The following is a 24,554-nucleotide window of genomic DNA, read 5'->3' on the forward strand; positions in this document are numbered from 1 at the left end:
CGTGGTAGGGATAATGGCGGCGTTCCCGCAGTTCAAGGCTGGTCGGGTTGCTAGCGCGTGTTAAGTTAATCTTGGTTGCACGCTGTAACAGAATAAACAGGGAACACTATGTTGGAACACTGTTGGAAATGGGCTATTCTGAAAATTCTAACCCACTCATTGCATGCTCACCAGTATGTCAAACAGGTACAGTTATCTTGGTCTTTGAGGGCTCTCATCTACCCTGTAATATCCTGGATGAGGATCTTGGTATTAATGATCGCTGCCCGATTCCCTAGAATTGTGTATGGAAAAGGGGCAGTGTCAGCTATAGAAAAACAATACCTTGATTATGACTGTAGGCGGTCGTATAGGTTAGAAATTGTGCCTACCTTGATTGCTGTCCTAATCTGGTATCTCTCTGCATCTCCCCACTTGTGTGGCAACCGCTACCCAGTATAGACTGAGCGACCGATAGTGCTTGTCTGTGGTTGCGTGCTCACTATAAAAAATAAATCAATGTAAGCAGCCATTATGATCTACTACTAATTTCTGGCCCGAACAGGGTGCATCATGCAGCTGTCTAGTTGGACTGACCTACATCGTTCGTTACTGGCCGTGTAGCTCTCTATCTCACAGCGTTGCGCAGCTCTGTTAGCTGTCGGCTTGGTGTCCTTATTTAGTAGCTGTCATCATAGCAACTTAGATATCAACAACGGGACAGTACTTTTTCTGTGCTGCCCCTATCTGCCGTGCAGCGCGCCATCTCGGAGTGGTTCTAAACGCCCCCTAGCTACTATGAAATCTAGTAAAGGGTGCCATCTGTATAATTTGGAGAACTTAATGTGGGGTAGGCACAAATCCCCCTGCACAGTGAAGGCATGCGTCCCCAGCCAGCACGATCCTCCCCACAATGAGAGACAATGAAGGACTCTCCCAAATCAGGAATAAGGCCAAGACAGAGTGCGGGTGAGCTTAAATGGGAGTTTATCAATGACAATACGGCATGCAAAGAACTCTGCAAACTCCGAGAGCGCTCTTTCTGACAATAGCAAAGACAGGCGTATATATTTACAAAAAACGTCATAAAAACCTACACACTATAGGGGGCACAAGTTCAATGGGATTGGGTGGCGACGACTAACTATAGGTGCTGCTGCGATGTGGTTGGCCGTGGCTGGAGAACGTCACTGGGCAGCCTCGTGGGTTGGGCAGGGCCTGGCAGGTTGGCAGAGTTCATCCGGGCGGTGTTGTTGTGCCATCGCGGCCAGTGTCAGAGATGAATGTCTTTTCCTGACTTATTTGCCCTAGGCCATGCACACCACAGTCATTCAGTCATTTCAATATTATCTTCTTTAGTAAATCTTCCAATAGGTTATTCTACAGGTTAACGCAACACAGGAGGAATGTACCTTGTGAGGGGTCTGGCGGTAATACGTCAGGACATGGTTACCAGAGTCCTGTTGACCGGGGCCATAGGTCGAGGTGCTAAGCTTCAGGGCTTGGGACAGCGGTACAGGTCTTTCTGTCTTGTTAGAAGTTGTTATGGATGTGCCGCTGTGTGTTGTCAAAGTGTTGGGTGTCCTGATTGCACAGGGCCATAGGTCTAAGATGATCCTGTGGGTTATGGGGTTTACGAGGGGGCGCCTTTGGGGGCCCGTTATTAGCACATTCCCCATTCCCATTGAGCCCTATGGCGGCTCAAATGGGAATGGGGAATGGTTGGTTGAATGGGGACTTACCAGGTCCGCAAATAGCGCCATGGCTACCTCCAATCTCAGAATGAGGGCCTTTGCCCTGCCCACATGGGCAGTCCAGCACCGAAATGCTATGGAAATTCTCATCTACACAAGAGTAACATCAGCAACCCCAGACACATGTTTCAGCAGTGTTGCGTCTGATCAGTGAGGTGGAGTGTGCCTCTCTGAGCACAGTGAGCAAGGGATCCACATTTGGATTACCCTAAGAAACGTTGCATGACTAAACCCAAGTCCCTTAAACAATGACAATATTTGTCATAGGCATCCCTCTGCGAGAACAAACACGGATAAATTACCTGTACTTTGGGATGGTACCCAATCGAGAGTCTGCAGCCACACCTTAATTCACTGTACCTTTCAGAGAAGGGAAATATCCATTTGCATATCAGTCTTTGTCCCGCCCATATGGTCAGTCCAGCACCAAAATGCTATGGAAATTCTCATCTCAAGAATAGTACCAACAGCAACCCCAGACACATGTTTAAGCCTTCTTGGGCCTTATCAGTGAGGAATAGCCATGCCTCTCTGAGCACAGAGAGCAAGGGGTCCAAATCTGGATGACCATAGGAAACAATGGGTGAAAGGTACAGTGAGCTAAAGTGTGGCTGTGGACTTTCGAGTGGGTACCTTCCCAAAGAACAGGTCCTTTGGCTGTTTTCGTTCCCACAGAGGGGCACCTGTGACTATGTTTTTCTATTCTTTTGAAATGTAGACTTGCTCCCGGTCTCCACTCATTACAATACCTTCTCAAAGACATTCCTATTAAAACCGTGTTGCAACTTGTATCCTGATCTCTTGGAATCCTTATCAATCTTCTTATAAAGAGTGTTATGCACAGCATTGTTGTTGTTATTATTCCTGCTCCTTCCTCTTTTACACTTCTTGATCAGGCTTGTAAAGATCCCCCAACACTATTTAGCTATGTGTGCGCTATATAGAGAAGCATAATATATCATGAAAAAGAAACGACAATAATAATATTTTACAGTGGTTGCATATCTATTAGGCACAGCTTTTTTCCCCTTAAATTGTCTGACTTTGCAACAGTTGGCGAAAGGGATTTGGTGCAAAGAGATGTCTACGGGCAATGCAGCAGAGCTGGAGTTTATAAATGATAAGAATGATACCCAATTATGTATTCAGTCCATATACTGCCAACACTGCCAGCAAAACCGCCCCATGCAATGTAACATTTACTCTCCCTAGCACTTCCTGCACTGGGCACTTACACCTGCTGCTCACTCATGAGCGTGGGCATTCCTATTGCTTACCCTCTCTCCCTCTTCCCCTCTCCTCTGTCTGCACTTGCATGTTCTGAATGCTCACAAGCCTAGCAGGTCCGTCTTTACATCCTTCAGAGTTCTATTTGTTCTTCAATCCCATGCTCCCTCCCTGCTGCCCTGTGGGCGCTTTGAAACACACTTGACTTCCTGTATAAGCAACTTACAAATGCACAATAAATAAAATAAAAGTGAAAAGCATGGAATGAAAAATTGTTGAGCACACAGAATCGTTAGTTACTGATCAATATTGGCCAAACCCGGCCATTAGCAATTTTGAGAGGACTCTGCTCAGTTACAATCACGGCTGGTATGTGCTTGGATTAGTCTCTCTCCCCTTTATCCTTGAAAGGACTCATTAAGATCATAGCTCTTGATCTTTGACACATGCAGAGATTAGGCACTAATGCTGATGGCACTGAACTACATATTCGATGTATCCCTAGCTACACTTTTCAATTACTCATTGATTAACTTGGATCCTAGGCAGTGGGCACAATGACCATTGACATATGCTACTGGCCATAGAGAGAAACTCGAAGTGCTACTTGCTGGGCAGTGGCGAAACATATGACGCACAATTGTGCATTTAATTTAAACCCTTAAGTGCCAAGGACGAGTATGCTCGTCCTTTTTGAACAGACTTGCATAAAAGCCTGGCACTTACTCAGTTTAAAGTATTTGTCACGGAATCTGGTACATTACAGATCAGAATGCTACTGTGCATAGCTTCTCTGTTGCCACAAATGTTGCACAGAAGCAGGCCTTCATGAAAGAAATCTGCAGCAGGGAAGTCTGATAAGGGGAGTAGATAACATGGTGTGTTGTGTGTATCCCCTAGGTGTGGCTCCCATGGCAACACAATGATGTTAGCTTTCTAGCAAACATGACTCACCTGTCACATCCTGGCCAACTATTTCAGTGATTTCATTTTTTATTAAGCCAGAGATTTCCCTGTGTAAAGGAATCGGAAGTGACATCAGAGTTTGTTAATGATTATCGCACTAACTGCAAAGCTGTGATAAGCAGAATACTGCAGCTACACATCGATGATGAACGCCATGCATTCTGGTCACATATGTCCAAATAAAATGAGGCGAAAGTCCTTTTTTGAAAAAAAGGCTCGTTTTTGTATAGCAAACAAGTTATGGCATGATAAACGACTATAATTGATCACTCCTCCTAACCCCTCTCTCACCTCCATAATAAGGAAAGTACCACTAAATGGCCATTGAAATCCGATTATTAGGTCCTCGGATTTCCATGTTCATTAATGAATTTGTTCATTTGTGTGTTTCTTTATTTGTTTACTATTCACTTGAGAAAAGTCTTTCTAATGAACGCATGGCGGTCACAAGATCACTACAGAAAGCAGTTCAAAGGCAGTTTGCCACAAATGCATCTTGAGGAATTTGTAGAAATTCAGATAATCTGGTTCATGTTGGATATTTATTGTGCATTGTAAGGTGCGTATACATTAAGTGAATTGTGTTTCAAAGCACCCACAGGGCAGCAGGGAGGGAACAAGGGAATGAAAGGCAAATATATCAATGAAAGAGAGAGAGGCAGTCCTACTAGACCTTGTGAGCATTCAGAACGTGCAAGTGCAGAGAGAGAGAAGGGATGGGCGGGGGTAAATGCTAGGGGTACCACGGAAGGAAGTGCTATGAGTAAGTTTCAAGCAACTGTTAAGTGACTTGGTAAGAGTGGTCAGTTGTCAGTAGGTAAGTGCAGTCCTGTGATGGCAAATGCTTGGAGAAAGTGGAGGCTGAGGCAATTGGGGGTGAGAGGCCAGGACCCAGGTGGACAGAGAGGGCCTTGGTCACCAATCGCAACTGTGGGGTTTAGCAAAGGAGGAAGGGAGGTAAGGAGGGAGAGAAAAGGAAAGCCTTGGGCAGCTTTCAGAATGTGAGGCGATCCGGCTCAAGGTGAAGAGTAAAGGGGAAGCGGTTCCATAGGAGGGAACTAGCCGAGGAAAGAGATCGGCCCTCAGCTCGCTCTTTAGCGAAGCGCTTGACACACAGAGTTGGTGCCGGAGGAACATAGAGATCTGGAGGGAGAGTATTTAGTGAGAGACTCAAGTAGATAGCGTGGTCCCCGGGCCGCAGACAGCCTTATGGATGATGCAGAGGGATTACAATTTGGTCCTTTCAGCAACCTGGAGCCAGTGGAGAGATTTTAGGGCTGGACAGATGCAGTCCCTGGGCTTGATGCAACATGTCCGAATGGGTCTAGTCTTGTGTGTGTCCAAATGTTCAATCAAAGTCTAGACTGGCAGACAGTGAGCTATTTTGTCTGTTGGCTGTAGGCGCTTGGTAAACTAGTAGAAGGCAAAGTCTTTGGGGATGCACCTAGGCTCGAAGTTATAAAATAGTCTGAGGTTTAACTTAGAAACTTGAAATCAATGCAACAAGTTACTGTCGGCAGTGTATAGGATTCAACACCTGCAAGATGTAGGCAGCATTCTTCATAGGAAAAAGGGAGATGAGCTTGAAAAACAGGATCACCTGTTTTTTAAGGGGGATTTTCCAGAAGAACAGTGCACATTTGTTTGCAACAAAGTATATATGATAAGATGAATGGGATGATTAGAGGGCTTTTGTGAACTATCTGCAGTAAAGGCAGAGCACCTGGAAGGAGCCAGATGGCAAAGTCCTCTTGGTCACTGTGTTCACTTGTGAACACAGTCAAATGTCACACCTAGGTTGATAGCCCCGAGAATGATAGAGAGCAAAGATTAACTCTATATTAAAGAGAAGCAGGGATAGTGCAAAACCACGAGAAACACCACATGATACATTCATTAGAGTAGAAAAGAAGGAAGCCATTTTCACCTGCTTGGATATGTTGAAAGGATACACACCAGCTGAGTTTCACCATATTGTATTTACATGTCAACAGTTCTGAATGTCACTGAGAGGTCAAGTAGAATCAAGGCACCATACTTTCCCTATCCCGGAGGGTGATGAACTCTTAATGAAGGCCCATGACTGTGGTCCCCATCACTTTATGTGGGAAAAACAAAACAGGCAGGGCCGGATTTACACAAATGTGCTAACACGGGAAAGTGCAATTGAAAACATGATTGTAAATGAGACTCAGCCTCTTGGGAGTGTGGGGTACATTTACCCTCCCAGCAGTTTTCCCCTCCATCACCAATTTGCGCTTCAGCAGTTACCAGCAGAATGGCTGCGCTGGCGCTGTTGAGCACTATTGCCTTGGCTTAAAAACTGCATTTTGCAGTCACCAACATAATGGCCGTGCCATCATTGCCAAGCACATATGGAGCAAGATGGAACATGGAACACACCAAGAAAGGCTGGCAGTGTGTTCCTTATGTGCACCAAAGAAAAGAATTGAAAAGCAGCGCTGCTTTGCTGCTAGCTCAAAATTTTCCATTGAAAAAGGAAATAGTTTGCCTTTTTCCACTGTTTCAGCAGTATACAGTTGGTTCCAGTGGGACTCAGCTATGCCCAGCCATATTCAGGTTTTGCTCGAGCAAAAGAAAGCACTTCGCACTGAATGATAGGCTGTGTCAGGCAAGATCTGTGAAATCGCAAAAAACTTTAATCCCAGCCGTACGGAAAACTGTTTTACTATGCAACAAAATATCACAGCTGAACTCTTCACAAGAAGCCCTATTATTCTGTGCTTATGTTAGTGTCAGTGGACCCTTGCCTTGAACAGTTTCCTGTGTATGACAAATTGACTAAGGCTGCAAATAATGTTAGAATCTAGATGTAAGAGAAAACTGCATTTGAAGGTGACATCACAGCTGAATTAACCCACTTGTAAAATTGTGTTTTTACCAACAAGAAAAATATCAGCTTAAAAGTAAAGTGAATTAAGGTCCTGTCCTTGCCTAGAAATGTAAGGGGTTTTTTTTTTTGAAAACATATATAGGATGTTTTATTTCAAACTTTCAGACATGCTTCTGATTCAGAAAAAAAATAAGTAAATAAATAAGTGCATTTACTGTGGAGCCACAGAACAGGTTTTCCTGGCCTGGCTTCGAAGGACATTTACTTCCGGGGGAGCAAGACCTGCCTTCCCCCAAGGGGACCAGCCCCTTGGAAACTATGAATGGACCAAGAGGAGGCTTCTCACACGCTTGTGAGACTTTGTGACTGGTTTTGAGCCTGGTGCATTAGATTTTCAGGACACCAAAGTGTGAAATTGCAAGTAACACCTCCCCTCCACTTCAACTGGGGGGCTTCAAAGCCAACCTTGGAAATTATGCCCTTATTTGGGAGACATTGCAGGCCATCTGGCTCAAAGGACTATTTTAATTAATAAACTTTACAACTGTTATTTCTGCAACTGGTCAACGCAGTAATGCAAACGTTTTACAGTTTATATGCATTTGGTTGTGGCTTTAAATTGAGACGTGGTAGCCTTCACTAGCATGTTGGGGACGGAAATGGCAGAACATTGTATATTCTGAGAAAAGTGTATACGGTGCCACTTTGAAATTCAATTCTAACATGCCTTATGATAATATGTACATATATATAAAGTTATATAAAGTTATTATATAAAGTTATAGAATTGTAAGTGAAATATTTCCCACCAGAAAGAGTGAAAGATTATTAGAAGGATGAAACAATGTCGTACAAACCTCGGAGTTGACTCGCATGCTCTGAGTGGAATATGTAATTTGCCTATGTGATTTGCAAAAGTGCCACAACTGTAAAAATGTGCGACTTATGGCATAACTGATTATTTGGCAAAAATGACTGGGCGATGGCTCTGTACCTCATAAAAACACACCCCATAAAACTCAGTCCCCTCCTCCAGCCCAATCTGCTTGCAGGGAGGAGGCAACATGACATAGGCTGACATTTCCGATTCTTAGAGGTAGGTCTAGCTAAGTTCTGCCCCACAGTAAATCCTCTGATGTCACCTGCTTTATAAAAGGGGGGAGCTCACAGAGACAAAGGACACACTCGTCTGAATTTTGCAGCTGCTGCATATCCAGACAATTCATATTCATCCTGCAGATTCCAGATCCACTGCCAGGCTAGAGCATAGCTGACCCTACCCAGGCAGAACCACCCTTCAGAACTAAACCCCGTACCAAAATCCCACTAACTCAGGGAGAAAGGGGGAAAAGCTGTGGTACCCTTTTGGAGAGTATCCTGTGACCAGACTGGCTTTTTGCCCCACTACCTGCATGCCGCTATGCTGTGACCAGACAGGCCCAGCTGTTTTCTGCTAGGAGAGCCCCGCCATGCTGCCGTGACCAGATCCTTTGAGTCCAGAAACCCGGTTGGTTGACCCAAATCCAAAACTCAAACGCTGATTGTGGGTATCTCCCCATCCCATAACAAAACATAGCCTACCCTATCTTGATAACTTATCTTGGTTCCAGCTTCTCAGTAATACCATCCATCCCCTGATAACTTGTTTAAGATAGTCTGAATCCTCTGTGTATCCTGTTTCTTAATTTCATGTGTTGGCACCATTCTTTTCCATCCCTTTACCACATTGCATAAGTCCTTAGTCATATTTGGAGTAAGACGGCTGCTTAATCTGTTTCATGGGCTGCGTTATCTTCTTGATAATCTAGTTACAAAGATATAGTTGTAGTAGCGCTTGTCACTTTCCCTTTCAAACCGATTTTCTCTATCAAACTGCTTTTATTTTTAAAACCAAATTTACTTACCCTTTAAAAATCTCATCCATTCATTCATCTAGAGTCACTTTTTCACTTCCAGATTATCCCTGTGGTGTGCATCTATCACCAAGCATAAAAGCTGCATTCTGATTCTGTCTATTTTACCCGTTTTTAAAACCGTTTGACATTTAAACCTGTATAAAGAAGACAATGCAACTTTCCAACATGTGATTTGGCTACACTGTGTTCTTATTTCCAAGTTGAATTTTGAACTGTATGCACTTTGTTGATACCTTGCCTTGTAGTGGTTAGAGTTCTTACATCCCTGATGCTGTTAGAATGCATATTTACCTAATTTATTCAACAGCACATTAAATTAAATATTTAGTAATTCTGAGTGCTATTTCTGCGATTGCAAAGGATTTGAGGGTGCATTGCAGGGGGAAATGTTAACTAGGGTGCTAGCTAACCGAACAGTAAGATTGCTCCCAATTGGTGATTGCTGCCCAATATTAAATGTATGTGATTCTCTTTGAATTTAAAATAAATAAATATTGTATTACCACCCACCGACCTGGTTCATGGTCCATTGTGACCCGGGGTATTTGTAAAAGTGGGTATGAGACGGGTTGGGTGACAGCTCAATCCGAATTCTGGAGAGAATAAAGAAAAAGTGTTTTAATTTTGTCCTACCTCCTAGGATAAGGGGAAGAGTCCTGGTCTGGTGTGTGACGCCCGATTGGAATCCTTAACAGGAGGTGGTTGTTTTCCATATGGGATATAAGCTATGAGGACACAAACTATTTCAGGTGTTTTTTACCCAGAAGTGAGGCCTACAACCTGTCTAAATCTGTCATGCATGGGTGGATCTATTGTACATGTCTGCAGGTTTTAGCTTATTAGGTGGTTTGCCTTTGGCTAATGGAGGTAATGATGCAATCAGCCATGCAAGAAGCATCACTGGGAGGACCAGTTTGGTGATGTCAGCACAGCCATTGTCACTTGAAGGAGAACAACATTTGAAATATTTCAGAATCCTTGGAATGTCATTGGAAGAGACGTGTTACAAGTTGACTGTTTTTATCTTGGATTCGACATATGGGGCATTCTGTTCCGAGAACAGTGAAGGTGAGGCATTGGTTGATTATATAGACCCCTACTTTTAATAGAGGGACTGCATCACATTATCACATCGCTATTGTGTGTAAATGAACAAGGATCCCGCATTGGGTGCAAATACCTCTGCACCCAATGAGGATTCTGAAAATGATTTCTTTTCTGAGTTTGTCATTCCAGTGATGTGGTACCGATAGTGACATTTCTTGGCCATCAAGCTGCGAGCTTTGTAACCTCTGTTATATCTGTAGCAAACAACACGGTGGACACATGACTTTGATTTTCTCTAGGAGCACAACATTGTGCAGCTTCAGAGCTTCATTGTGTGGAATTTATCATTAAACCACGCATTGGAAACATCTTCGATACATTTGTCCTTTTGCTGTGCAAGAGGTGGACAATGCCCTGGGCTGGAGTCACACCATTATGTAGTGTACTCCTGGAGCTTAGTTTTTGGAAAGGCCTGAGGTAGGTTGATGGTGAGGAAGGTATCAATAAAAGAATCTTCAGAGTTCATTAATTGTCCTTCACCATGGACCGGTAGAAGATCATTGTTGGCTGAAGTCTTGTGCGAATGGACATTAGACATTGAAATAAAAGATAAAAAAAATGGCTGGGCCAACACAATATAGGTTGTTCATTATGCTGATTATGATGTACCAAGATCAATATTCTTACTTCATTTGTTTATGTCCAGCAGAACAAGCCCCTTAAACTTTGCATACATTCAATCAGCTGAAAAAGGAGACACATTCAAAATCATCATAAATAATCATAACATTGTAATTAATAATCTCACAGAGCTCTTATCACACAATACTCCAGAGCCAACTGGTTAAAAAACCTTTACAGAGGAACATGACAAAATATATTATAAATATAAAGTGGCTACTTAAAGAGCACATGCAGTTTCGTTATACCAAGTTATTAAAGAACCTATTATAAACAGAATATGCAAATTACGCAATACTAGAGCGATGAACAAGAGTTCATGTAAAAAGGGTTGGATAAAAAGTAATTGTGCCAAGTTTATAAACTTCGTCCTTCTTTTCAGGCTCGAAATAAATCATTAGAAACCACAGAGTTCAAAGAGGACCGGAACATTCACCTGCAAAACACTAGGGTGTTCCTTAGTGTTCACACACTTAGTGCCTTTAACAATGGCACATACCATGAAGGTTTCCTTACATAATTGTAAAGCAAGCAACTAAATAAACAGTGCACTTAGGATGTATTGGTGCTAGGGCAGAAAGGGGCATCTGTCCGAGTGATCATATTGCCAATTTGCTGTTACCCCTGCAAGAGGAAGTTTATTCTAGATTTCCCATATACATTATTTTTCACGGGCCAGGTAATCAGGTTTTAATAGGCTTCAGAGAAGGGAGATGTCTTACACTTAAGTAGTACAACACCCTAATCATGTTGCATGTAACCCAATCATAGAAGGCCTCTTTGACTTCACTGATACTTTTTTCTATATATTACATCGCGTGTGAGTAGATTGGAGAAATTCAAAAGCTTAAATACTTTTACGGTCTCTGCTATTATGAACTCCTCCATGACTTCCCCGCTCTGGGATTTGCCCTATCGCATCCAGGAAGCGACCGGGATGCATTGTACCCCATAATTCAGTGCCCAAACCCATTTTCAAAACAAGCGATAGGAGTACTCTGAGGCAGGTGCAGTACATCTCACAGTTGACTGCATAATGCCAACCCCTGGTTTACAATAGGATATAATCCAGGGGGCTTGACACCAGGTCATTTCTGAAAGTAGGAATTGATTTGGTTTCCCCTTCTAAATGCCTATTGCATGACCTAAAAGCTAAAGAAATACTCGTTTTTGGCCATCTTTTAGCCACATGGATAGTGTCAATTAGGAGAAGCAATTACCAATTCAGCAATCCTCAATGCGCTATCTTCTTCTTCTATCATTACCTGCACCATACCCTTTACTGGCTCATATCTCACACTGTAGCAATAAAAAAAAAACTTTTGTAGAGGAGACCATTGCCTTCTCTCATAATAACAATTCATCTAATCTTTCCAACAGTGCATTTGCTTCATGTCCTCTGAGAGGTTAAAATACATATTTAACAGTAAAATACATTGCTTGCCTGTCAAAAAATAAATAAATTACCACAGCAAGCAAACCCATCTCCACAACCTCTACATTCCCATGCATGTCCACCCATAGCACAAGTCGCTCCAGGACCGTTTTACAGCTCGATCCAAATAATGTTTGTAACCTAGGTTAAGGCATAGGGTCATTACCATGTTTGAAGGAAACAAATGACTTAATATGTACCTGTGAAATGTACCTAATCATGATCAACAATTGTATTTGTTTAACATGCCAAATGTCTTAGCCATAATCACCAAAGTTATGGTGAAGGTTTGCTGAAAAGGTTCAGCAGAAATATCAATATGGGGCAATCATAAACATCTTGGGAAGCAACTTCTGTGTTTTTGTTCTGTAAAGGGGTTTCAAAGCATCCAAGTTGATTTATATCTGGCCTAAAGAGCTGTTCTAAATAAGGATCAGAAGGCTGCCTAGTCATCTGCTCTGAATATCTTTCTTAACTGAATGCTTTGACAATTCACCTTAGGTTGTCACTTCTCCACAACGGGGGCCCTTTTCCTTGAGACCCAGGAGGTGAGGCCGCTTCCCGATAGTTTCCCTGTGGTGGTATAATGCGGTAGGATCTCATGGGGAGGAACTCCCCACCTAGGGAGAAGGATAACCATCTAGGGTATAGCCCTTATGAGAACATCAGACATCCTCACACTCTGGCCTTTCCTTCTTCTGCTAATTTCTTTGTAGACAGCAGACCTAGGAGACATGGACAGGTGCAGTAGGCCAGAAAGAATCATAGAGTAGCTCTCTCCTGGAATCAAGAGTACGACGGGACTCCTTTGCTCAACGTCATCCAAACGGTAATGGGAGGCTGACAGATGGTGACACGAATGCAAAAGGCACCGTCCAAACCCTTGGACCAGTCAGGAGATCTGCGAGGTGAAGGCACCGAGACACAGAGATGGCCATGCAGCACACAGAGTAGGAGAGAGACCCCAGGAAGAACTAGATGCACACCCTGGGAACAGGCAAGGTAACAAAGAGGTGTGGGGACCAGTAGAGGCTGGAGGTACAGGAGGCAAACACTCTATATGGACACAATGAGCAGGACTATCCTCCTCGTGTCGGTACTTGGCAAGCAAGGTAGCTAAGGCGTTACAAAGAGAAGGGGAGAGAAGCAAGTGTCAGGAACCCAAAACAAAAGAGTGATATGAGTCATATTCCTCGTGGAAGTACTTGGCAGGGAAGTGAAACAAGTGGGCCAAACCAAGGAAGAAGAGAAAAAAGGGTTGGGGGACACAAACCAAGAAACTGATATGAGTGAATTCCTTGTGGCATTACTTGGCAGGGAATTGGACCAAGTGGTTCACACCAAAGAAGAAGAGAGAAGCCAGGGTTGTGAAACCTTATTGCACTCAGAGATGAGTGTTCTAAGAGTGAAACCTAATGAGGAAAATACCAGGGGAAGGGAGTCATAGCCCCTGGTTGTAAGACATTGTTTTACGATTACCAGGAGAACAGAGTCATTCTCCTGGTAACTCGGACAAGGAGGAAGGTCCAACAGGCCTGGGGAAGGGAGTCATTATCCTAGGTCAACATGAGACTGAGGCCGAACGCTAAGAGAAGGGAGGCAGTCTCCTGGCAGAGAAAGAGAACATTGTTTGGAACTTTGTGACCTGGGGAAGGGAGTCATTCCCCCAGGCTATCTGAGACTGAACACCAGGAGAAGGGAGGCGTTCTCCAAGACCACCAAGAAAACAATGGTGAAACATTGTACATAACCCGGTACAAGGGACACATTCTCCTTGAACCAGAACAGTATTGCTTTATTCCTTAGTTTATAGTGCAAGGAGGCGCACAAGTAAGGTTGTTTTGACACAGGACGGTGGACACCTTTGCTTTAACAGACATCCTAAATCACCTTAGATCTTAGTTGAGGGAGGGAACCCCCTATTAGGAATAGGGAAAGACAGGTTTTCTCTTGCTTTATTACCTGATAACAGTAGTTATACACAAACATGCCAACTTGTGTCGGAGTCCTTCTTGTGCACTCTTAAAATGCAGGACTCCATTGTTGGTTAATAGTTGAGAGGCAGTCCACGCGTATGCTATTGTTAAGGGATTCTTTTATGATTCCTTCGTTTTTTCAATTGCATGGTGCACTCTAACGGCAACTCTCACATCACCACTTAAAATAGAGAGGCAGCTCATGACATGCCTTATCCACTGAACTGCCATATTAATCAATGCTTTGTTAGACTCATATGTGCCACGCTGTAATTTGGGAATCCTAGTCATACAAATGAATATTTTCAGAGGGGTTACTGGGTCGGCCAGTTGATAAACTTGAAAATTAGTCATTTGTGTGGCTTTTTTTGAGGTAATCTTAGTGATGATTAGTAGCTTATTTGGCAATAGCTTCTAAAGAGTTGGATTCAAAACACATTTTCCCTAAACTATGAAGGAAACCTATTTCCTTTGGGCACAAAAACATAATAAAGAATGGGTGTTTGATATAGAAGGCACTTTTTAGTAGGAACAGTATGACAACTATATATTTTACTCACCTCACTAGTAGAAACAATGGGACTAAATGTGTTACGTTTGCACCTGGGGAAGGGCGCTCAGCCAAAAAGGTGACTGGAAACGGGGATCAAACAACAAGAGTAACAGGGGATACCAGGGATATCTCAATACTGTGACCTACCCCGGATAGAACAAAAAAAATACTTAACAAAGAAGGTCAGAGTACTCTCTGTGTTTATATAGTGAGCATCAATGCAACCCATCCGTCTCTGAGCGCCCATTAAATCATGGCAAAGAAGATACAATATACAGCAACATGTCTTATTACAAACATTATATTGGATAGAAACAAATTGAATTCAATCCAGTCGACACACCAACACTATTAAATATAATTTATTAACATTTCTTTGAAGAAAAAGATTATTATCGTAAAAAAACACACATCGTCAAAAGTGTTAATATTATTCAAAAGTGTAAACCAGTCCCCTCAATTCATCCATGGGCTGGTACAATATAACATTCCCATCTTAAAAACCACAAGACAACACACATGAACCATATCACATTCACTCACAAACCATTCATAAGTTCATACACATTTTACAAATAATTTTCATTATAAAAATGATTGTACTAAAAAACAAGTTTAGCAATATAAGTCCAATATTCAATATGGATCATACACACTCACTAATGAGTCAGACTTAAATATTACAATCTGGTCCGATTCTAACTAGTTACACTTGAAACTGTTTATAATTAACAGTATATTCCCCAACCCGACATGTTTCTTTCTGTGTAGATTTAAATAAACAGAAATTCTTCAGGGGTATTATGGTCCCGTATGGTCAGGTGGATAGTAGATGGAGAACAATGGAACGGATAGACTGCACTGGAACTACTCACCTAGATACAAACACAGAAAAAACAACATCAATCTGGCGCAAATGCTCAATTTATCAAATTGATCTTTATCATCTCCGTGACATTTAGTTAACGGGATGTAGATAAGGGGTGTTGAATACCCTCAATATGCCTAAACCACTACAAATATCTAGAGGACCGAAAAATCGGACTCTAGAAGAACACACCATATTAGTTGGTGTGCCCTTGATGACACCACCACCACCAACACCACGTGGCAAGTTTGGATAACCAGCACCGTTTAGATAAAACCTCTTCAGTGAGGATGTGCAAGATCTTTCACTAGACACGAACACGTGCAATAATTTTATTATCTGTAGACAAACAGCTTACAGCAAGTTTCATGTAGTAGTCTCTATCCGTGCCGCCGATGAAAAACACATAGGCCCAGTACTAGAATGCCCCCAATCGCTGCTTTAGATCAAACCTCAGCTTCTAGGGGGGTGAGATACAGAACCAAATCTCTGGACAGATTGGACCCCATTTCGTTTCAATCAAACACCACCTACAAACAACATGGAGTAAGCAAAACATGGAGCTCAATAACTCTTAGTGTTTCGCACATTGTTGAAGAGAAGAATGTGATACTGTCACCTAAATAGGTAGTATTTTAACCTAGGCGATCAGTGTCTATACGAGGTAAAACTATATCCTCACAAAAACTGTGCACCCTTAAATCAAGCCCACTTAGCGTGGCTTACCTCAATACGAAGGGTATGGAGCTCTCCGTTGTATGTATCAAATACATGCATACTAGTGGTGATCACCCCGGCAGCCAATGGCCATAATCTGGTCAATCGAGACCCACGACTCTTGTGTGTAACTATCAAGTGTCAGAATAAGAGAAAAGAGACAAGCCATAGGCACCCATCAGTAAAAATAATCATAGTCACTGGTTGTGCTAATCTCTTAAATGACGCATCTCTGGCAAAACAAGCAAACAATAGGATCAAATGAGCATAGGTAGAATGAATCACTCTCGCAAGATTTCCTAACATCGGATATGTCGGCAAATCCATTCGAAACAACATTACTTACCTGAATTACTCTCGAGTGTGCTTAGAAAGAATCTGGGATCTTCCTATGAGCCATCACGTCCAGTGTGTGGGCGAAGCGTATCCGCAATATATACGTAAGTACGGCCGGTCACGTGAAAATCACGTGATACGGACGTCTAATGCGTTCATGGAAACACGCCCGTCATCCGTCAATCTACTGGAACGGCTCAGCGCACCGACGCGGCATCACAGCCGCATCATCACTCGCTCTGGACTAGGCTCCACAGAGCCCGCTCACCCAGCTGGATGATTATACAAGTAAGCACACTACACTACACCATCGTACAACGATGCAAGCAACTTCATAGCACCATAGATCACATTACTTAAAACGTAATGAGTCTGAATATCCAGGACTTGAAGCCACATATGGAGCTTCATATATAAAATGGAAGAAAGACACCAACTCGTGTATCTTAAACCTTCATACCATAACATGTTTAGATAAATGTAGTCCACATTTGAAGGTCTACATATATCCCTAGCCACAAGACAACCAAATGACTATATCGTCAAAACTCGTCTATCTCAATAAGGCAGCCAAGACTAAAAATTCCAGTCTATTGTCTCGTTTAAACCAACACAATGACTCTTGCTCAAGAAAATGAGTTTTGTTTCCTCCCTTGATAAGGTTTGTTTGTCCATTGCGATATTGTTAGTTACCACAATTTTTTTTAGTACTGTCCATCTTAACTCATCACACCCATGGTTCCGCATTAGAAAATGTCCTACCAATGGGGCTGTCAAATTCCTCAATCTAATACAACTCCTATGTTCACTTATGCGGACTTTAATTTTTCTCTCCGTTTTGCCGATGTAAATTTTGTCACAAGGACACCAGATAGCATAAATTACATAGCACGAGTTGCAATTGGAGAACTCCATTTGAACCCAAGGTCTAGCCAGACCGATGTCAACCTGAGTTGAGCGTTTCGTAAGAGGACAACACACACATGAGCCGCAGGGGGCATGTCCTCGCAATTTAGGTAGCCCCCACTGCTGGGTGATAGTGATTTGTTTATCTACTTTAATACTTATGTCATTCTTACTCACCAACTCTTTAACATTGCGTCCCCTTTTGAAAGCACAACGCGGACTTGCCACTGGTATTTTAGCTTGTGCTAAAAGATGCCAATGTTTTTTAATAATCTTAACCACATGGTTAGACAGATGATTGAAAGTACTAACAAAGACCAGGGGGTCATCACCAGAAGGACAATTTTTTGGTCTGTATTCCAGTAGGGCATCGCGATGGTTATTTGATGCTCTCTTGAATGATCTTCTGACAATCTTGTCGGGGTAACCTCGTTGGATCAGATTCTGGCTCAAAGTCATAGATTCGGACTCATAAGTATCCCTCATACTACTGTTACGTTTAAGTCGTAAGAATTGCCCGAACGGTAAGTTATCCCGCAAGGACTTTGGATGAAAGCTGTCATATCGAAGGAGCGAATTCCTATCAGTGGGTTTATGGAATGGTTTTAAACCCAGAACTTCAGTTGACGGATCAGAGAAGATGGTTAAGTCTAAAAAATCTATCTGTTCCTTGTGGAAATTCATAGTGAACTTTAAAAAGGGGTTAATCTCGTTCAACCATTGAAAAAAAGCCAATAGGGTAGTTTGGTCACCATGCCAAATCATCAGTACATCGTCAATGTACCTACGCCACAATTTAATGTGGTCTCTGAAAATGTTGTTTTCGCTATAAACACTCATGTGTTCCACAAAATCCACATATAAATTTGCCAATGAAGGCGCCACAGCTGAACCCATCGCAGTACCATGGATTTGTTGGTAAAAGTGGCCGTCAAACTGAAAATAATTCTCAGTGAGGGCCAACTCTGTACACCATGATATAAAAGAATTAGGTGTCATCCCGGATGTCCGTTTGGATAATAGCAGTTCTTCAATCACTTCCAGTGTGGAGGTCTGGGGAATTTTCGTGTACAGTGAAATGATATCCATGGTAACTAAGATGTCTTCTTGTGGATCAAAATGTAAATTCTCAATCAGTTTAATCACCGCCATGGAGTCTTGAACATAGGAGGTCATTTTACCAACAAACCCTTTTAAGAAGGAGTCAGCAAATTTCGCTAAGGGTTCCAGCACTGTGTTCACGCCCGACACTATAGGTCTCCCTGGAGGATTTACTAGTGTCTTATGAACTTTAGGCAAGATGTAAAACAGAGGGACACTGGGATCCTTCTTAACCAAATATTCGGCTTCTTTTCGGGTTATCCAGTGTCTATCCTTAGCTTTCTCGACCTTATGGGCAATCAGATTCATAAGGCGTTCTGTAGGGTCTTGTTCAACCAATTTATAAAAGGACGTGTCTGAGAGCTGTTTTAAACATTCAGTGACATAGTCTTCCCGATTCAGTAATACAATCGCGCCACCCTTGTCGGCACTCCGTACTACTATAGATGTATTTTTCTTAAGAGACTCAAATGCCTTCCTTTGTGCCGCAGAACAATTTTGAAAGGGAAATGGGGAATGCGTCCGTTCCAATGATTCTAAATCAGTCAAAACCCTTCTCTCAAATACCACAGATTCAGGACTGTGGCTGGTAGTAGGTGGACTAAAAGTAGAACGATTATGTAAACCACTGTTCCTTTCCTCTACATCAAAAGGATTCTCATGGAAGTATTGTTTCAAGTGTATTTTTCTGAATAATTCTTCAATTTCAACTCGCGAGACAAATCGATCATAGGCAACGGTGGGAACAAATCCAAACCCTTTCTCTAATACTGAAATCTCGACTGGGCTAGGGATATATGATGACAAGTTGATTAGTAAACTTTGTTGCTCCTTGTCACCGGTGGTTCGTAATCCCAATTTTGTAAGTCCTGATCTAAAAAACCAACTGATGGTCCTCTGCCTCTTGGAAAGGGACGGGTGTTCTGAGACCTACGTCTATTGGCATTTCCTCGCCCCCGATTATTACCACGTCTCTGCTGTCTACCACCCATGCCACGCGCAAAGGTATCATCATCCGAGCTCAATGAACTGAACGAAGTGTTGGTGAATCTAGCATTTTTTTGTGATTGTGGCCTAGAGGCCCCATCATAATGTTGATCCGGCACATAACCTTCTTGAGTGTACCGGAAGGCTTTTTCATGTGAGAAGTCGGTAATGTCGGACTTCAAACGTCTAATACGATCCCGTACAGTGGATTCTTTAAAATCATTCATCTCTCGAATGATCTCATCAAGTCTCTTAGTATACACTTCCAATGGAACCAGTTTCTTAATAGCCTCTTCTAATTTCTTCAACTCTCCAAGTTGTTTAACTGACATCTCCTTCGCCGTGTCGATTATGAGGATTAGCCAATCGCGTCCGCATTTGTTCGCGATATAGCTCCATCTAATGATAAATTCTTTATTGTCAAGGAATAAGCGTGGCTCATTCCTCACTACCAATCCTTGTGGTAAAACACCATTACGCAGATATTCTAACATAATTGTACCATGGAGTTCTGTGCGGATTGATCTTTTACGAAGTTGGAAAAGCTCATCCCAATTACTAATATTAGTTAGGGGAGAGCTTTCACCATCGTTAGAGAATAATGATGGCTGTGCCAGTAATTCTGCCACATATCTATCATCGTAACTGCGGGTTTTATCCGCTGCCATTTTAGTCCTCAAATCGTTGGACGTTGTAAACAACCACAAGTCACCAACACAGCCTAAAACATCCAAACCATGCAGCGTGGTGCCCGAAAGTAGCAGTGTCACCCACAGTGGTAGAGCAAGCAGAGAACCAAAATCCCACGGTCAAAGGGCCGTGCCAAAACATCAAACAACAAGAGTAACAGGGGATACCAGGGATATCTCAATACTGTGACCTACCCCGGATAGAACAAAAAGAATACTTAACAAAGAAGGTCAGAGTACTCTCTGTGTTTATATAGTGAGCATCAATGCAACCCATCCGTCTCTGAGCGCCCATTAAATCATGGCAAAGAAGATACAATATACAGCAACATGTCTTATTACAAACATTATATTGGATAGAAACAAATTGAATTCAATCCAGTCGACACACCAACACTATTAAATATAATTTATTAACATTTCTTTGAAGAAAAAGATTATTATCGTAAAAAAACACACATCGTCAAAAGTGTTAATATTATTCAAAAGTGTAAACCAGTCCCCTCAATTCATCCATGGGCTGGTACAATATAACATTCCCATCTTAAAAACCACAAGACAACACACATGAACCATATCACATTCACTCACAAACCATTCATAAGTTCATACACATTTTACAAATAATTTTCATTATAAAAATGATTGTACTAAAAAACAAGTTTAGCAATATAAGTCCAATATTCAATATGGATCATACACACTCACTAATGAGTCAGACTTAAATATTACAATCTGGTCCGATTCTAACTAGTTACACTTGAAACTGTTTATAATTAACAGTATATTCCCCAACCCGACATGTTTCTTTCTGTGTAGATTTAAATAAACAGAAATTCTTCAGGGGTATTATGGTCCCGTATGGTCAGGTGGATAGTAGATGGAGAACAATGGAACGGATAGACTGCACTGGAACTACTCACCTAGATACAAACACAGAAAAAACAACATCAATCTGGCGCAAATGCTCAATTTATCAAATTGATCTTTATCATCTCCGTGACATTTAGTTAACGGGATGTAGATAAGGGGTGTTGAATACCCTCAATATGCCTAAACCACTACAAATATCTAGAGGACCGAAAAATCGGACTCTAGAAGAACACACCATATTAGTTGGTGTGCCCTTGATGACACCACCACCACCAACACCACGTGGCAAGTTTGGATAACCAGCACCGTTTAGATAAAACCTCTTCAGTGAGGATGTGCAAGATCTTTCACTAGACACGAACACGTGCAATAATTTTATTATCTGTAGACAAACAGCTTACAGCAAGTTTCATGTAGTAGTCTCTATCCGTGCCGCCGATGAAAAACACATAGGCCCAGTACTAGAATGCCCCCAATCGCTGCTTTAGATCAAACCTCAGCTTCTAGGGGGGTGAGATACAGAACCAAATCTCTGGACAGATTGGACCCCATTTCGTTTCAATCAAACACCACCTACAAACAACATGGAGTAAGCAAAACATGGAGCTCAATAACTCTTAGTGTTTCGCACATTGTTGAAGAGAAGAATGTGATACTGTCACCTAAATAGGTAGTATTTTAACCTAGGCGATCAGTGTCTATACGAGGTAAAACTATATCCTCACAAAAACTGTGCACCCTTAAATCAAGCCCACTTAGCGTGGCTTACCTCAATACGAAGGGTATGGAGCTCTCCGTTGTATGTATCAAATACATGCATACTAGTGGTGATCACCCCGGCAGCCAATGGCCATAATCTGGTCAATCGAGACCCACGACTCTTGTGTGTAACTATCAAGTGTCAGAATAAGAGAAAAGAGACAAGCCATAGGCACCCATCAGTAAAAATAATCATAGTCACTGGTTGTGCTAATCTCTTAAATGACGCATCTCTGGCAAAACAAGCAAACAATAGGATCAAATGAGCATAGGTAGAATGAATCACTCTCGCAAGATTTCCTAACATCGGATATGTCGGCAAATCCATTCGAAACAACATTACTTACCTGAATTACTCTCGAGTGTGCTTAGAAAGAATCTGGGATCTTCCTATGAGCCATCACGTCCAGTGTGTGGGCGAAGCGTATCCGCAATATATACGTAAGTACGGCCGGTCACGTGAAAATCACGTGATACGGACGTCTAATGCGTTCATGGAAACACGCCCGTCATCCGTCAATCTACTGGAACGGCTCAACGCACCGACGCGGCATCACAGCCGCATCATCACGCGCTCTGGACTAGGCTCCACAGAGCCCGCTCACCCAGCTGGATGAATATACAAGTAAGCACACTACACTACACCATCGTACAACGATGCAAGCAACTTCATAGCACCATAGATCACATTACTTAAAACGTAATGAGTCTGAATATCCAGGACTTGAAGCCACATATGGAGCTTCATATATAAAATGGAAGAAAGACACCAACTCGTGTATCTTAAACCTTCATACCATAACATGTTTAGATAAATGTAGTCCACATTTGAAGGTCTACATATATCCCTAGCCACAAGACAACCAAATGACTATATCGTCAAAACTCGTCTATCTCAATAAGGCAGCCAAGACTAAAAATTCCAGTCTATTGTCTCGTTTAAACCAACACAATGACTCTTGCTCAAGAAAATGAGTTTTGTTTCCTCCCTTGATAAGGTTTGTTTGTCCATTGCGATATTGTTAGTTACCACAATTTTTTTTAGTACTGTCCATCTTAACTCATCACACCCATGGTTCCGCATTAGAAAATGTCCTACCAATGGGGCTGTCAAATTCCTCAATCTAATACAACTCCTATGTTCACTTATGCGGACTTTAATTTTTCTCTCCCTTTTGCCGATGTAAATTTTGTCACAAGGACACCAGATAGCATAAATTACATAGCACGAGTTGCAATTGGAGAACTCCATTTGAACCCAAGGTCTAGCCAGACCGATGTCAACCTGAGTTGAGCGTTTCGTAAGAGGACAACACACACATGAGCCGCAGGGGGCATGTCCTCGCAATTTAGGTAGCCCCCACTGCTGGGTGATAGTGATTTGTTTATCTACTTTAATACTTATGTCATTCTTACTCACCAACTCTTTAACATTGCGTCCCCTTTTGAAAGCACAACGCGGACTTGCCACTGGTATTTTAGCTTGTGCTAAAAGATGCCAATGTTTTTTAATAATCTTAACCACATGGTTAGACAGATGATTGAAAGTACTAACAAAGACCAGGGGGTCATCACCAGAAGGACAATTTTTTGGTCTGTATTCCAGTAGGGCATCGCGATGGTTATTTGATGCTCTCTTGAATGATCTTCTGACAATCTTGTCGGGGTAACCTCGTTGGATCAGATTCTGGCTCAAAGTCATAGATTCGGACTCATAAGTATCCCTCATACTACTGTTACGTTTAAGTCGTAAGAATTGCCCGAACGGTAAATTATCCCGCAAGGACTTTGGATGAAAGCTGTCATATCGAAGGAGCGAATTCCTATCAGTGGGTTTATGGAATGGTTTTAAACCCAGAACTTTAGTTGACGGATCAGAGAAGATGGTTAAGTCTAAAAAATCTATCTGTTCCTTGTGGAAATTCATAGTGAACTTTAAAAAGGGGTTAATCTCGTTCAACCATTGAAACGGGGACCAGAGCACACAGTGTACCACCTACGTTTCTCCAGTCACCTGAGAGCCTTCAGAGGGTGTCATCATCTAGATTGTGGGTAGGGAACAGAAAGCCCCTCCCTGTTCCCTCCCTACGCCCCCACCTTCTACCCCACTCCAAAGATATCCTGCTCCCTTTCCCCAGCCCCTGCTCTTCTTTCCCAATTGCCTGCTGGACCAGCCTTGCTTCTCCCATGCCTGCCTAGGCTCAGGATAAGAGGCCATTACCTGCCCTTCATATCCCACTAAGTGGGGTTGATTGCCTCATTCATATTCCACCATATACAATGTGACTTGTACTTTAAACATCAATTGTCACAGCTCTGCCATTTCTTTATTCATTCCAGATATAACCTTTGAGTTCTCTTTAAAAGAGCAAAACCAATCTGACATTGGCTGCACAAGAAATATCAATTGGGTTACTGAATTCTTCTGATCGTGCATGTACAGCAATGCCACAGATAAATGTTTCTTGATAGGATGTATTCAAAACAAAGAAGATAGAGGCAAGTCTGTTCAGAGGGAGCAATCTGAAAGTAGCATAACTTTCAGTTTTTAAAAAACATTTTAATCTTTATATATTTCACAAATGTCAAACTTAAACATTGACAATTTGACAGAAAAATGTATTGTTAAAAAACCATAGTGTAGGTTGAAAAATCAAAAACTCAAATACACTTACGAGTACAAAACTGTTACTTTAGTGGCTAGGGTATATTCACAAACAGTTAATAGGAAAACATTTTTTGCCTGTGGTTAATCATTTCTTTTACCAACCATAGGATCTGCATAACACATTGGTCATTGATTGCTTCAATTTTGTAACTGTCTTTACATTACACAGTATAACATCTCGACATGTTTCAGTTTGCAATGGTAATGAATCCAGGACATTCTTCAGGAGTACAACCCTGGTATTTGTACAAGCGTCTTGCCT

This window comes from Ambystoma mexicanum, chromosome 10 (assembly GCF_040938575.1).
Source record: "Ambystoma mexicanum isolate Mex_15411 chromosome 10, UKY_AmexF1_1, whole genome shotgun sequence".
NCBI lineage: Eukaryota > Metazoa > Chordata > Amphibia > Caudata > Ambystomatidae > Ambystoma > Ambystoma mexicanum.